The sequence below is a fragment of the Zalophus californianus genome, chromosome 15 (assembly GCF_009762305.2).
Source record: "Zalophus californianus isolate mZalCal1 chromosome 15, mZalCal1.pri.v2, whole genome shotgun sequence".
NCBI classification, from domain to species: Eukaryota; Metazoa; Chordata; class Mammalia; order Carnivora; family Otariidae; genus Zalophus; species Zalophus californianus.
In genome coordinates this window covers 50,184,484-50,200,009 of record NC_045609.1, presented here as the reverse complement: position 1 = coordinate 50,200,009, position 15,526 = coordinate 50,184,484, and the positions used below count along the sequence as shown (strand labels likewise).

The following is a 15,526-nucleotide window of genomic DNA, read 5'->3' as shown; positions in this document are numbered from 1 at the left end:
GTAAAAGCAAGAGCTTTCAGAGGAGGTGAAAATGTACGAAGTGAAAATTAAGCAAAATTAAGCAAAAAATTTTATAGGATAAAATCAGAAACCCCACAATGACTCCATCACAGCTCACACTGTAGAAAAGTCTGGATCTGGAGAGAAAAATGCAAGCATCCAATCTGAGGGAAATATTAAAATTATACCAAAAAAATAGTGCTTCAGAATTAAGACACTGTGAAGCCAGGTCCAAGAGGATATGTTCATGTAGTCCATTAAGAGAGACTCAGCCGGGGCACCTGGGTGGCTCAGTTGTTAAGCGTCTGCCTTCAGCTCAGGTCATGATCCAGGAGTTCTGGGATGGAGCCCCTCGTTGGGCTCCCTGCTCAGCAGGAAGCCTGCTTCTCCCTCTCCCACTCCCCCTGCTTGTGTTCCGTCTCTCGCTGTGTCTCTCTCTGTCAAATAAATTTTAAAAATCTTAAAAAAATAAAAACAATTCACAAGTGAAGATCATCCCAAGATGTATCCTCTCAAAGAGACTGACCTGCCTTTTTATTCCCCGTTGTTTATGTAAATAGATTATCACAAATTTAATACCTTTCAACAACTATTTTTAAGTTTCAAAACTGAGCTCCTCTGTGGAAGCCACTCATCCATAACAAATGGTACAGAAGTTTGTTATTCTCTGGAGTCTATTAAAATTTTCCAGTTAATACTCCTTGAAAGAACACTTTACCCATTAAGCTTTGCTCCCCGCTTCCCCAGGAGAGTGCCAATGGGTAGGCAGGATCCCCGAGGCTCAGAGAAGGCTTTTTTATTCAAAGCCATAGTATCCTGTCAGATAGTAATGAGGATAACAATAGTTTACCTTCACTGTGGTTTGTACTGGTTCGGAATACTCAATTTCATTTAACATCATAGATCCAGCAGTAGATGTTACTACCATCACCACTTAGTGGAAGGGAACTGAGGTGCAGAGTCACGAACACCTGTAGATGGCAGGTATAAATGTTGGCGCACTGAAGCACTCTGGTTCTATGGTATGTACTCACTCTTAAGTGCTGCACTCTTGAACCCAAAAGAGAGAGATCTTCCAGGCTGGCTCACAAGCCCCTTTTCTGGCTTCCTTTCTTGTTGAGAGAAGGAAAGAATGAAGTAAAAAAGCAAACTGAACAGTCCAGCAGCAGCATAGAGCCTGTCCAAATGTAATGTTTCTCCTTGAGGCCAGGTGCTCTAGTAGGCAGAGGGATGAGATAACCCAGGGGGGATGAAGGCTGGTTCAGCAGTCACAACCTCATCTGGAGAATTCCCTTGACCAATACAGAAAAATAGACCTTTGAGAAGGAGGTCAGTTGTATGGTGTCAGATGGTAACTAGACTTGTGATCACTTTGTAGTATATGCAAATATTGAATTATGTAATACACCTGACATGAATATGTTATACGACAATTTTACGTCATTAAAGGAAAAATGCAGCTTTTTTTTTTAAGTTTTTTTTAATTTATTCATTCGAGACACAGAGATACAGAGAGAGAACATGAGCAGGGGGAGAAGCAGAGGGAGGGGGAGAAGCAGGCTCCCCGCTGAGCAGGGAGCCTGACGCGGGGCTCAATCCCAGGACCCTGGGATCATGACCTGAGCCGAAGGCAGATGCTTAACCATCCAAGCCACCCAGGCGCCCCAATAAAAGAAAAATGCACCTTTGAAGCAGCATGAATGCTTCAAGAAGTAAGTCATCACCCCAGGAGGCTGGACCCTTGGATTCAGTTCTTTCAGGGATTACTTTGCAGTTATTTCAAACAGCACTTTGCATTAAAAAGTGAAAGAGGAATTATGGCACCTCTCTGAGCTTAATAGTTACTTGCTTAAATTGTTTTTTTTGCCTAGCAAAAGACTGCAGGTGAACTGGGTGATACTGGGCAATCCCTTTGACCATTTCCTCATCAGGGCAAGCAAGAAAAAAGCCTTGGCTTGGACACTAGTGAGCTAAGTTCTCTCTGTTTTCACTCTTGAGTTCTAAGCTTTTAGCTTGATTATAAACTATGTATGAAAGATGCTTATAAACAAAACTATGTACAGTTAGATGCCTTCATTTCTGTGGGGCTCAGGGGAGTCAGAAAACTTCATTTGGATCAGGATGTACATCAAGATTGACCATAAGATGTCAATTATATCTCAATAAAGAGTGGAAAGAAAAAAAGATGCGCCAGATGCAGGGCAGCTTGCAGCTCTTCTCTGCCTCTTTTTCTCTCTCAGTAACTTCCATTTAAAAAAAAATGGAATATTTAAAATGTGCAGAAAATTACAGATACTATAAATGTAAGAGATGTTGACATTTTGATATATTGACTATTTCATTGTTTGGGGACAAAATATTACAGATAAACCAGTGCTCTGAGGTGCTTTTCAACTCTTTATTTTTCTTTTTTTAAGATTTTTTTTATTTGAGGGGGCGCCTGGGTGGCTCAGTTGTTAAATGTCTGCCTTCGGCTCAGGTCATGATCCCAGGGTCCTGAAATCAAGCCCCGCATCGAGTTCCCTGCTCCGCGGGAAGCCTGCTTCTCCCTCTCCCACTCCCCTTGCTTGTGTTCCTGCTCTTGCTATCTCTCTCTCTGTCAAATAAATAAAATCTTAAAAAAAAAAAAAGATTTTTTTTTTTATCTGAGAGTGTGTGAGAGAGAGCATGAGCAGGGGCAGGGGCAGAGGGAGAAGCAGACTCCCCACTGAGCAGGGAGCCCCAACCCAGGACCCTGGGATCACGACCTGAACCAAAAGCAGACACTTAACTGATGAGCCACCCAGGCACCCCATGAGGTGCTTTTCAACTCTTTAAAAAGCAAATACTGTAATACAGTTTTTGAATGATGAAATATTTCATCCCAGGAAAGTCAGTGGGGAGTACTGTATCAAATCCCTGTAACAAATTATATATACACATTACCTGGTGGTATTGTTCCTCTCTTTGTGAACCTTGATAGATATGGAAGGCCACTCAAAACTTTTAGTTGTGCTATAGTACAACAGATGGGTACTTAATGACATGGCTGAGTTCTTAACATTGATATTAGGCAGTTAAGACCTGCAAAAGCCAAGAGAGACAACTTGTTTCAGGAGGACACCCAGATGACCTACAAGTGAAGTTGCTACAACAAAGCCCCTACGTTTGGAGTGTGATGCTTGCTCAGCACTCTGAGATGATCTCCCATGCTTACAACCTTGACAAAATATAGACTTTGGATAAGAAAGTCTGCTTAATATACTGGGAAAGATAAATCACCTGATCTGACAAGCAGTTAACTCTGCTGCTTTCCGGACATGTGGCATGCTCAGTACAGAGCCCCCAACACAGGGCTCAATCTCACGACCCTGAGATAATGACCTGAGCCGAAATCAAGAGTTAGATGCTTAACCAACTGAGCCACCCAGGTGCCCCTAGCAGAAATCTTTTTTTTTTTTTTTAAAGAGTGGTCTTGTGTAGATTTTCCTAAAATGATGTATTTTGGTATTTACATCAAATGTGCAATATATATCTACATACATTAAAAATTTCTACAAGGATGTACCTAAAAGTGTTAACAAGGCTTCCTTCATGCTCCCCCTCTTCTGAATATTGGGATAACCACCTATTGCAATTATTCCTGCCCTTTGTCCTTTCTTCGTGGCTTCTCCTGTTAAAAAAAAAAAAACAAAAAGTAAATCTGAAGATTAAATTGGCTTTATTTTATTTATTTATTTTTTTAATAAAGATTTTATTTATTTGACAGAGAGAGACAGCGAGAGAGGGAACACAAGCAGGGGGAGTGGGAGAGGGAGAAGCAGGCTTCCCGCCGACCAGGGAGCCCGATGCGGGGCTCGATCCAGGACCCCGGGATCACGACCTGAGCCGAAGGCAGTCGCCCAACGACTGAGCCACCCAGGCGCCCCTAAATTGGCTTTATTAAGTGATTCATGAATCAAGCAGTATCTCATCAAGCAGAGATACTCCAAGGAGTTCTACAAAATGGAAGGCTGTTATAGAAAGGAGGGTTGGGCAAGGAAGTCAGTGGCAAAGGAAGAATGAAAGTTCATTGGAGGAAAGTAAGAGTTCAGGGTGATAATGGCTTTTCATTGGCTGAGCTGCAGCGTTTTCCATTGGTTGGGCTTGTTGCTGGGCGGAAGAACATTTTCCTTCATCCTGGGAGGGTAGTAAAGTAGTGACATCTTCCAGTTGGAGATGCAAGGCATCTCTCTTCCTGTTTGGGATAACTGACTAGTGGTAGAGGATGAGAGCTTCCTCTAGAAGTCTTCCCAACTCCAATTTTAGTTCAGGTTTCCTTTATTAATTTTCACATTTCTCCCTTTTGGTCAAGATCTGTCTCTAAAAGCATCACTTTTAGAGTGATCGGAAAATAAATAAATAAAATAAAATAAAAGCAACACTGATCAAGAATTACGTTTCCCAAATTCAGTGGCCTTTGTTCCTTGGTGCCAGGAAGGACCTTTCTTGTGTATTTTTTCCTATGTCAGTGGGAAAATGCATGGACCCAAAAACACTTGAGGCCACGTTTCAGTTACAAAAAAAAGGTAGTAGGGAGAACTTTCAGGCCTTTCTTAACCAAAGTCTATATTTTGTCAAGGTTGTAAGCATTGGAGATCATCTCAGAGTGCTGAGTAAGCATCACACTCCAAACATAGGGGCTTCATTGCAGCAACTTCACTTGTAGGTCATCTGGGTGCCCTCCTGAAAGAAGTTGTCTCTCTTTGCTTTTACAGGTCTTAACTGCCTAATATCAATGTTAATTTCATTGACTACCAGCAGAATCTGAGGAACAATCCTCTGATCAGAGAGAAAGTTCTTATGCTTCCTCAATGACCTTTTATAGGCACTAGGAATAAAATATTAAGAAAGACTATGAGCCATTTACTTTGTTATCCTTAATGCCTATGACTCACCAACCTATATATATACTTCCATATGTACACTGTTAGAAAAGAACAGTGATATAGAAAAAATTACAGATATCAAAAAGATAATATGTTACTTGTTACTGGAATATATTTATTCTCTCTCTCTCTCTTTTTTTAAAGTAATCCTGGGCGCCTGGGTGGCTCAGTCGTTAGGCATCTGCCTTTGGCTCAGGTCATGATCCCAGGGTCCTGGGATCGAGTCCCACATCAGGCTCCTTGCTCAGCAGGGAGTCTGGTTCTCCCTCTCCCTCTGCCCCTGCTTGTGTCCCCTCTCTTGCTGTGTCTCTCTCGGTCAAATAAATAAAATCTTAAAAAAAAAAAAAAGTAATCTTTACACCCAACATGGGGCTAGAACTCATGACTCTGAGATTATGGGTCCCATGCTCTACTGACTGAGCCAGCCAGGGGCCCCTGGAATGTATTTATTCTTGCACTTGTTTTTGTTTTTTAAGATTTATTTATTTTAGAGAGTGCAAGCAGGAGGCGGGGCAGAGGGAGAGGGAGAAAATTCTCAGACTCCCCACTGAGTGCAGCGCCCCCCACCCCAATGAGGGGCTCGATCCCAGGACCCTGAGATCATGACCTGAGCTAAAATCAAGAGTCGGATGCTCAACCGACTAAGCCACCCAGGTGCCCCTATTCTTGTACTTAACAAACTGGCTAATGTTCTGGAAATTTTTGTAAACCAAATAATAAAGATACCATGTACATGTGACTCAGAGAAACACAGATCATTGCACTAAACCCCATACCTTTCCTCACCTAACACCCCAGTTCCACCTTCTCCCTGCTACCTTCTTCTAGATATTGTAACTTCCACCCCCTCAAAACTGGACACCTTAAGTAGTCTTAAGAGGTTTCAGACTGCAAGAAGGTGAATAGATATGCTTCCATGAAGTATTTTATCTCCCTGTTTAAATACAGTAAGAATCTAAAAGTAATTTTGGAATTGTCGACGGAAAATTTTGATTCTATTTCTGCTGCTAATACTACTGCTCCCAAGCCTGGCAGGCATCTGCCCAGTGCTGTGTCAAATAAGATCTTGATGTGATCACTACTTCTCACAGTAATCTGAGAAATGGGATAGTTTTATCTTAGTTTTACAGTTGAGGGACTTGTCTAAGATGTGAAAACGTGTTAAGGAAACCTAACTCAGAATTAGTCAGGAAGCCATGAAGGGAGGGCTCACACAGCTTGCAAAATCCAGCAGGAAGGAAGATTTCCTCTCGGCTCAGCAACCAATGAAAGGCCACCACCGCTTTGCCTGCAACCAATGAACTCTCATTTTCCTCCAATGGACTTTTGTTCAATAAACCCCCTCCCAACTTCCTTCTTTCCCCTATAAAAGGATGCTCTCCTCCATTGTTCTCTGTACTTGCCTATGGTTTGCCATAGTGTGCTTGTCCCAAATTGCCATTCTTAGGCCATTCCCAAATAAACTTGATTTTACTGGCCGAATTGCTTACCTTTTTCTTTTAAAAGGTTGACAGTGGTTATTCTGAATTTAAACCAGTCTATCAAAACCTCAAGTCTATGTTCCTCCTAAACTCTCTACTAGATTGTACCTGGACATATCCAGACCTCACTTTGAAGGGTTCCCTTATACACAAATTACACTCACCATGGTTTAGTTACATGTCAGTCCCCCAAAAACATGGTTCCAATTTTAGTTACAACAGTGAATCAACTGTAAATGCATAAAATATAAACTTCACTGCTAGCTCTTCAGGCCACAAATCACTAAATAACAGATGTGTATCACAGTAAGTGACAAGGCATGTAAGCTCTGAAAGTCTGTCAGTGATCACTGTGAGTCTGTTGCTTAGCTCACATATGGACAGAAAAGCATGTGATTGGGTCACTTCTTGTCTCCCAAAATAAACCTATGTGACATTTCAAAAAAAAAAAAAAGATGATCAAAAGAGGGAATTGACCAACAAAGACAAAAGTGCAGCAAATAAATGAAAAGTGATAATGCTGGGAGTGAAATCGGAACTGACTGTAAGTGGAGTTATAGCCAAAAGAGCTGACAGGGGCAATGTTGACATTGCTGTTGTTCAAGAGATTCCAGATCTGCAGCCAGAGGAACTTGTTGAAGGAGAATTTAACATAAGGAAAGTGTTTATGATGAAAAGGTTAAAGATGTCCTAGAGGAGGTGATGCTGGCAAAATAACTTTGTGCTGGGGATTCTTGGAGGTATTTCTTGACATTGAAAGTACAAATGATAAAATGTTGGAAGGTGATCCAAATTTATAAAGGAGTATGACAGGGCACCTGGGTGGCTCATTTGGTTAAGGAGTATGACAATTGGCTGAAGAATTGAAAAGATGCTCTTTCTGTCATAAGCTATACAATGAAAATAAGAGGTAAGCATTGTTCAGACTATTCTTGGTAAGGTTTTACAAATAAAACACTTTAATTCTCGTTACAGAATACAAAATAAATATAGTTTTAGTATTGTTTTCATTTCCAATACACTTATAATGGTCAGAGGGTTTTTAATGTTTTGGCAAAAATTTTAAAGATCACAGAAATAATATTTATAACAATTTTTCCCCATTGAACAATAAGATCGCTTTGCACCGTTTCAGCTTGCATGGTCACTTTGATGGTCCCACACTACTGTACAAAGTGAGGGACACAAGCACACATATACACACAGCAAAAATCAGTCTGGCTTAAGAGGAAGATCACTGGAATGGGTCCCAAACATTCTGGGTTTCTGTGCAACAATTTACTATTTGGGTGACTTTGGAAAAGTCATTTAACTTCCCTGGGCTGAATCTCCTTAACAGTGAAATAAGGGGGTCTTAACAGTGACTCTCTTCTGTCCTGGCCAGTCTGAGTCCTGCTAATTGACAACCAACAAGCTAATATTGGTAAAGACCTCCCTATTATCTTCTAAGTGAGAGGGTAACCTGACTCAATCTACAATGCAGACATGAATACTGAATCTATAAATACATCTACTGAAATCTATAAATGCAGTGAAAAGCATTTTGGCATTTCCTGAAAATGTGAACTATAAACTCTTCATTTCCTATTAGGATGTTGGCTGACTTAAGAGTCACAAAGTTGGTTTTCATTTGTCTTCACCACAACTGACAAAGGCCTCCATTTCTGTGGCTGAGCTCCTGTGAGCATGACTCTTCCTGGTGCTGAATGTATTCAACCAACTGTGCCCTTTAAATGTGGCTTTATGTTTATAAAATCTGAGAGGATGTCAAAAACCTAACTTTTGCTGTATTTTTTAACACTTAAAATATGTGAGAGTTCTTAAGGATTAAGAAATACAATTATCTACTCATTTTATTTTTATTTTTTTTTAAAGATTTTATTTCTAAGTAATCTCTACACCCAACGTGGGGCTTAAATTTACAACCCAGAGATCAAGAGTCACATGCTCTACCGACTGAGTCAACCAGGCGCCCCATAAGGTACTTTATTTTTTGTTTTCTTTTTTTGTTTGTGTGGATGTCTTTTTGGTTTTTGGGGTTTTTTTTAGTAATCTCTCTGTCCAATGTGGGGTTTGAACTCCTGACCCCAAGATCAAGAGTCGCACGCTCTACTGACTTGAGCCAGCCAGGTGCCATGTCTACTCATTTTAAACTTTAAAAAGTAGCTAGCTTTCATTTACTTATCTATTCAATAGTACTTGAGTCCTTCCTTCAGGCAGGAGACCATTCCAGCTGTCCTGGATACTCAGTGACTAAGCTAAACTTGGTGCCTGCCCTTGATTACTGGTGAGCAACAAAGACATTTAACCCTTATTAAATAAAACTGGATAATGTCACTGAAAAACAAATTAACACCTATAGAAAAAGCATTTCTGGCCATAAGCAAATACTTACTGAGAACTTATTTGAGCCCTGTGCTTAACGATATGGAAGACAAAGAGAATTATATTGTTATGTCTTTGCATTTAGAGAGCTTACCACCAAGCCAAGGGATTTTCATTCTTTTCTGAAAAGCCATAATGTGTGTCTTATCAGGCTTATTATATATTATGCCTTCTCAGAAAAGAATAAAAATTCTCAGGAGCCAAAAGTTAACTAAAAAGACTTTGAGAATAGAAAAAATTAAATCACACAGTAATAAAATACAATGATTCATATAAAAACAACTCTAGGGGTGCTTGGGTGGCTCAGTCAGTTAACTGTCCATTCAGCTCAGGTCATGATCTCAGTGTCATGAGATCGAGCCCCGCATCCAGCTCCATGCTGGGCACAGAGCCTGCTTAAGATTCTCTCCTTCCGGGCGCCTGGGTGGCTCAGTTGGTTAAGCCACTGCCTTCGGCTCAGGTCATGATCCTGGAGTCCCGGGATCGAGTCCCGCATCGGGCTCCCTGCTCGGCAGGGAGTCTGCTTCTCCCTCTGACCCTCTCCCCTCTCATGTGCTCTCTCTCTCTCATTCTTTCTCTCAAATAAATAAATAAAATCTTTAAAAAAAAAAAAAAAGATTCTCTCCTTCCTTCTCTCTCTGCATCTCGCCCCTACCCCAGCTCCACTCATGCTCTCTCTCAAAAAACAAACTTAAAAATAAAAAAACTCTAATCTTTGTCTAAAATATATCTTGAGCACCTGATAGGAAATCTAAAGTGTACTAAGAACTGTAAATAAAAGTAAATCGCAGTTAAGCCCTAGAGGAAAAGTCAAGAGCAAACCTTGATGATGCCTCATACAGCTCCTTCACCCTTCTTTCTGTCCCTGTCAAATCTCTGTGCTATTCACAAGTGAGACTTTATAAAAATTGCTTTCAAATATTATTCATTGGATCACAGTGATTTCAGTGTTAAACAATCCATTTTGGAATAAACTTTCACCGGGTGACAACTGGAGTTAGAGGAAGGCTCTTGTGCCTCCCTTTGAGAAATATTACACCCACAGAGTCAAAGTAGACGGCTAACAATTTGAAGGCTGCCCAGCCCTCTGTATCAAGTGAAACTCCCTAAAGGAAGCTGAAGCTTGGGGCACCTCTGTGGCTCAGTCGTTAAGCATCTGCCTTCTGCTCAGGTCAGGATCCCAGGGTCCTGGGATCGAGCCCCTCATCGGGCTCCCTGCTCAGCGGGAAGCCTGCGTCTCCCTCTCCCACTCCCCCTGCTTGTGTTCCCTCTCTCGCTGTGTCTCTGTCAAATAAATAAAATCTTTGAAAAAAAAAAAAAGGGGGAAGCCAAACCTTCTTCTGAAGTCATTAGTATGAGTATTTCCAAGGGGCAAGACTTAGGTAACAGGTTCTAGCCCTCCTGGCAGAGCGAAGAAAGCCGGTGGCTTAGAGCAGAGACAAAGCCAGAGAAGTCCTTTCAAAGTGACAGTTGAAGATAGTGGCATTTCAGTTCCTCCTTTCTTAGTCTAAAACTGCACTGTGTGATAAGGGGGCCATTTGGCCACACAGGGCTGTTGAGCACTTGAAATGTGGCTAGTGGGACAGAGGACCTGACTTTTTAATATTTTATTTTTTAAAGCAATCACTACATCCAACGTGAGGCTCAAACTTATGACCCCAAGATCAAAAGTCGCGTGCTCTACCGACTGAGGCAGCCAGGTGCCCCTGACTTTGAAAAAAAATGAATTTATTTACTTACTGGGCGGGGGAGGAGCAGAGGGAGAGAGAATCCCGAGCTGACTTCACGCTCAGTGCAGAGCCCAATGTGCGGGCCAATCTGACAACCCTTAATCTCATGACCCTGAGATCATGATCTGGGCTGAAATCCAAGAGTTGGACACTTAACTGAATGAGCCACCCTGGCACCCCTGACTTTTTATTTTAATTGTAGTAAAATATACAACATAAAGTTGACCATCTTAACCACTTTCTAAAATCAGTAGTGTTGGGGCACCTGGGTGGCTCAATCAGTAGGGCATCTGCCTTTGGCTCAGCTCATGGTCGCAGGGTCCTGGGACTGAACCATGAGTCCAGCTCTTTGCTCAGCGGGAGCCTACTTCTCCCTCTCCCTTCTGCTCCCCCTGCTTGTCAAATAAATGAATAAAATCTTTAAAAAATAAAAACATTTAATAAAATAAAATAATCAGTAGTGTTTAGTACATTCAATGTTGTGCATGCGATCTCCACAGTCTTTTTGTCTTGAAAGGCTGAAACTCTCTATTTTTTTATTTTTTATTTTTTTATTTATTTATTTATTTTTTTTAAAGATTTTATTTATTTATTTGAGAGAGAGAGAATGAGAGACAGCATGAGGGGGAGGAGAGTCAGAGGGAGAAGCAGACTCCCTGCTGAGCAGGGAGCCTGATGTGGGACTCGATCCCGGGACTCCAGGATCATGACCTGAGCCGAAGGCAGTCGCTTAACGAACTGAGCCACCCAGGCGCCCCCTCTCTATTTTTTTAAAAAGATTTTATTTATTTATTTGACAGAGAGACACACAGCGAGGGAACACAAGCGGGGAGATTGGGAGAGGGAGAAGCAGGCTTCCCACCAAGCAGGGAGCCCGATATGGGGCTCAGGCTTAACGACTGAGCCACCCAGACGCCCCTGAAACTCTATACATATTAAACAATTCCCCATTTCCTGCCTCTCCACAGTCCCTGGCAACATCACCAGTCTTCTTTCTGGCGCTATGAATCTCAGTACTTTTGATACCTCATGTATGTGGAATCATGTAGTACTTGTCTTTTTGTGACTGGCTCATTTCATTCAGCATGATGTCCTCGTTTCATCCATGTAGTAGCATGTCTTGAAATGTCCTTCTCTCTCTTTTTTTTTTTTTAGAGCGAGCACAAGCAGGGTAAGGGGCAGAGGGAGGAAGACAGAGAAAATCCGCTGAGCCTGGATGCAGGGTTCAATCTCAGGACCCTGAGATCATGACCTGAGCCAAAATCAAGAGTTGGACTCAGCCGACGGAGCCACCCAGGCGCACCACAATTTCCTTCTCTTCCTTCTCAGTGAACTGGGTTGCTTCCACCTTTTGACTATTGTAAAAAATGCTGCTATGAACATTGGTGTACAAATAGCTTTCAGACCTTACTTTCAATTATTTTGAGTATATCCAGAAATGTAATTGCTGGATCATATGGTAATTCTTTTTTATTGAATATTTATCATACTGTTTTCCATAGTGGCTGCACCACCTTGCATTCCTGTTGGCAACACACAAGAGTTCCAATTTCTTCACATGCTTGCCTTAATTTAAATTTAAATACTGATAATTCAGTTACTGGAAAACTTTTAACTATGTTTGGAACAACATGGATATGTGAATCCACTTTTTTAACTGTAAATTTTAAATATAAATATACTTTAAGTATTCCCAATAAAAATTTAACATCTGTATTCAGATGTGCTGTTCAGTAGAAAATACACACCAGCTTTCAAAGATTTAATCCAGTAAAAAAATAATATAAAGTGTCTCATTGATAATTTTATATATTGATTACATATCAGTATTTTGGATATGTAAAAACATAAAATTAATTTAACCTATTTTTTCCTACTTTTGTAAATGTGCCTCCTAGAAAAATTTTAAATTACATATATCGCTCACATTCTATTTCCACGGACAGCACTACTACAGAGGTAGCCTCCACTCAAACATTGTGAAAATCACCAGATTCCAGAAGATAAACTCCTCCCTAGGGTCCCAATTGTTTAAAAAAAATTTTTTTTTAAGATTTTATTTATTTGAGAGAGTGAGAGAGAGCAAAAGAGGGAGAGCACAGAGGGAGGGGGAGAAGGAGAAGCAGACTCCCCGCTGAGCAGGGAGCCTGACGCAGGGCTCATTCCAGGATCCAGAAATCATGACCTGAGCTGAAGGCAGACACTTAACCGACTGAGCCACCCAGGAAACCCCCCTCAATTGTTTTAATATTTACATCTTAAGCCCTTAATATTTACATCTTTCTTTTACTACAGGAGGATTCCCTGAATGAAACTCCCCCCCCCTTTTTTTAAGATTTATTTATTTGAGAGAGAGAGAGAGAGAGAGAGCACGAGGCGGGGAGGAGCAGAGGGATAGGGAGAGAGAAACTTTAGCAGACTCTGTGCTGAGCGAGGGGCTTGATATTAGGACCCTGAGGTCCAGACCTGAGCCAAAACCAAGAGACCCATGCTTAAACAACTGTGCCACCCAGGCACCCTTGAATGAAAATTTCCATTCACTGTTATCACAAAAAGCCGGGCTGTTCTATTTCCCCAGTGACTATCAGTGTTCAGTTCTGGTATCCTATTTTCTACGTTTTCTTGGTGTATCATAGCCTTATGCCTTCCATTACAGAGTCAATGAACTCCTGTGCCTGGGGTGAAAGCTGGGGGCTGCATATAACACCTCCCCAAGGAAAGCTCAGGGGATATGTTAATGTGTTTGCAGAGTAAAAGAGGTAGTTTCCTCCTTCTTTAATTTGACAATGCTGCCTTGACCAAACTTCTCCTGTACGTTTGTGGTTCTTAACCACTTACAGCTTATTTCCACTCTGAAAGCAGTCTGAAATCCTGGACTGACTTATCTCCTCGTAACAATAAAGTAATGGGGCAGTACCTTGACCAGGTGTAGTCACTTTCAGTGACTGATGGCTAGATGACAGAGGGGTGTGTGGGGACCCAGGAAGAAACCCTGTCATGTTGGGGTGGAAGAACCAAAAGCTAGAATTGAGACAGAAGAGCTGTTGTTGTGACCGTATTTGCCCCTCATACCAGGGTCATTCAAGATATAACACCCATCACTCCCACTCCAATGCAAAAAGGATAATTGTTCATAATTTTTTTTTAAGATTTATTTATTTATGTGAGAGAGCACAGGCTCAAGTGAAGAACTGAGGAGGAGGGAGAGAGAGAATCCTCAAGCCAACTCCTGGCTGAGCGTGGAGCCCAACTCTGGGCTGGATCCCAGGACCCTGAGATCATGATCTGAGCCAAAACCATGAGTTGGGCGCTTAACCGCCCAAGCCACACAGGTGCCCCAATTCATAGTTTTTTTTAAATAAAATTTTTATTTTGGGATCATTTTAAATCCACAGAGAAGTTACAAAGATAGTACAGGGAATACCTGCATACCCTTTGTTTTTCCTATATTTAATGTCTGATATAACCATGGCACATTTGTCAAAACTAAGAAATTCACATTGGGGGTACCTGGGTGGCTCAGTCGTTTAAGTGTCTGCCTTCGGTTCAGATCATGATCCCAGTGTCCTGGGATTGAGTCTTGCATGGGCTCCCTGTTCAGCAGGGAGTCTGTTTCTCCCTCTCCCTTTACCCCTGCCCCCGCTCGTGCCTGCTCTCAATCTCTTAAAAAAAAATTAAATTCACAGTGGTAGAATACTCTTATTAAACTACAGACTTTAATCTGATTTTACCATTAATGTCTTTCTACTGTTCTAGGACCCAACACATACGCCACATTGCATTTAGCATGCAAGCTTTTTATATACCAAGATCTCGCCCCATTTTACCATTCACGTTAATGTTTTTATTTCTTGGTATAGACTTTAAGGTTTTATTTTTGTGTGTATGCTTACTTATAATTCTGAAATTGTGTTTATTCATCCTGGTGATGCCCACCAAAGACTACCCAGACATAGTTATGGTCAAACGATGAAGGGTTATTAGCGGCTGTACTGAGGGAGACCTCAGACCATGGGGAGTCTCAGGACGGGGGTGTTAAAGAGGGGTCATTATAGTATATGGGCTTCTGTTAGGTGATTTGGGGGAGGGTCCAAGGAAACAGGTTCTGTTCTGGGTGCTGTCAGAAAGCAGGGGCAAGGGCGCCTGGGTGGCTCAGTTGGTTAAGCGACTGCCTTCGGCTCAGGTCATGATCCTGGAGTCCCGGGATCGAGTCCCGCATCGGGCTCCCTGCTCGGCAGGGAGTCTGCTTCTCCCTCTGACCCTCTTCCCTCTCGTGCTCTCTATCTCTCATTCTCTCTCTCAAATAAATAAAATCTTAAAAAAAAAAAAAAAGAAAGCAGGGGCAATTCATTGACTAGCTTAATTTTTATCTAGAAAGCAGGAGGAATGGGACATTGCTTACGTTCATCAGGGAGGGCATCCAGGCCGGTTACCAACCGTGGCTCTCAGAGCTGCTTTTCTTAGTGCTGCACCTGATTGTAATTAAGATAGAAAGCAACAGAAGACCGCTTAGCAGCTTTTGCTACAGAAATGACAACTTTGGTCCCCGATACTGCTAATTCCAACTATGTACATGTGCTTAACAAACAACTCCTCACCAAGGGCTGACAAGTTCAGTCTCATTTCGAGCAAAAAACACGGGTAGCCTGGATGTAGCAGGAACTCAAATGACATCGAAGTGGCGCGTTTCTCCCGCAATGAACATCTCAGCCCCGGCACTTCGTCTCCCAGAATGAGGCCTGAGGCCAAAGCCCTGCCCTCCGGGGGAACCGGGAGCCAGGTGAAGCTACGTGACAATGCGGAGTAGCGACCCAAGAGCTGGGAGCACAGCCTGCGCCCGCTCCTCAAACTCTGCCCTTGGAAATGCCTTTATGTCTCCGCTGTTCTCGGTTCCTTCTCCATCGGCAGGAAATGACTCCCATTTTCTCTCCTCACGGTGGTCTTCGATCTAGGCGTCTTTTGGGCTCAATGTTTGGGGTGCTCTTCAGTCTGTACCCTCAGGGGCTCAGGAACGCTCTGCAGC

At 42.1% G+C, this 15,526-nt stretch overlaps 1 long non-coding RNA gene across 2 annotated transcripts; it reads right to left on the bottom strand.

The window, feature by feature from the left end:
• Positions 1 to 378: 378 nt before the first annotated feature.
• On the bottom strand, positions 379 to 15,242 carry LOC113919937. 2 transcript variants are annotated; one of them, XR_003519167.1, is made up of 6 exons: positions 15,102 to 15,242; positions 14,906 to 14,975; positions 3,548 to 3,652; positions 2,926 to 3,063; positions 851 to 971; positions 379 to 437 (listed from the first exon to the last, which is right to left on the bottom strand). It is a non-coding gene; the product is annotated as an uncharacterized LOC113919937 (long non-coding RNA). The 2 variants fall into 2 exon arrangements; XR_003519173.2 differs by lacking the exons at positions 379 to 437; positions 851 to 971 and adding an exon at positions 998 to 1,292.
• Positions 15,243 to 15,526: the final 284 nt, after the last annotated feature.